The following is a 1,391-nucleotide window of genomic DNA, read 5'->3' as shown; positions in this document are numbered from 1 at the left end:
CAAGGTTCTCATATCAGCAACTTTACACGATCCACTGTCTCAACCGAAATATATTGCAATCACTCTACATAATTATTCGGGCAAAGTCAACTTTGTTCGGATAAGTGATTTTCTACTATCGTTAATAATACTTTCTGCTCTATTGCTCTATTATATAAGCTGGTACTGCTATTAACCATTTCATACTAATACTGCTAGTGTTTTACTCCCAGATAGTTTCTACTATTTTCTGTTACTTATTTACTAATTTTCACTATTAGTTACTGTGATGTCTTTCTGCTAAATCATGTTCTACTGATAACTACAGTTAATACTTTTATGCTATCACTAATCCTCTGTTAATGTTGCTAAAATATTCAACTAATTAGTTTTGTTTTTCATTAATTACATGATCCTCCATTACCAAGCATGACCATAATTTATTTAGGAATGATTTATGCTAAAACTACAAGGCACGTGAATTAACACAAGGCACTAAAGATGAGAGGCACTCACCACATTATGTGAGACTTGCGCCTCTCTCTCTCTCTCTCTATATCACACACACACACACACACACACACACACACGCATGTGAGGCTGGCGCCTCTCATAAGGTGAGACTTGCGCCTCTCTACCTCTCTCACATGTGAGGCAGACGCCTATTACAAGTGTGTTCTTCGCCACACAGCCAATTTTATCGGTTCCGTATTTTCCAATTTTTCCAGATCAACTCAGAATTTCCTTCGATTCATAATTTTAACTCGATTATTAATCTCAGACCCAAAACAACACAGAATCACATTAATAAATCAACTATAATATCATGAATCATTTTCCAACAGCCAGATCTATCAATTGTAATACTGCAATGGTATCAGAAAATTATGATAGTGTCAACACCAATTCTATAAATAACAACTCACATCATTATAATAATCAGATGGGGAAAAATTCATCGATTTAGTATAATTCAAAACAACATTATACACACAACAACAAATTTATACAGACCCAAACCCTACATAATATTCATCATAAACCCCATTATAGAGTCAGAACCTCACCCTTACCTTGGATTGAAGGTCTCTGTATAACTCTACGATCAAACCTAACTTTGCCTCTTTTCCCTCTTCTATGTAACTTCTCATGACCACCAATTTCTCCAAGTTTTTCTCTTCACCCTTTTTAATTAACCTAATTCTTCTATTCAACTTAAACCTCACAATTTTAATATTTTCATTAGGCCTAACTCTCACACCCTCACCTTTACTACATTCAACCACCTAAACAGGCCTAGACAATTAATCTTTTACTATTCTAATATTATTACTATTGTTAATTAACTAATTAATAAACTAATAATAACATAGCAGCTTATTCCAACAATTCACAATATTTCACAATTTCAA

This window comes from Vicia villosa, linkage group LG4, assembly GCF_029867415.1.
Source record: "Vicia villosa cultivar HV-30 ecotype Madison, WI linkage group LG4, Vvil1.0, whole genome shotgun sequence".
Taxonomy (NCBI): Eukaryota; Viridiplantae; Streptophyta; class Magnoliopsida; order Fabales; family Fabaceae; genus Vicia; species Vicia villosa.
The sequence above is the reverse complement of the archived record's forward strand: the minus strand, read 5'-3'. Positions refer to the sequence as shown.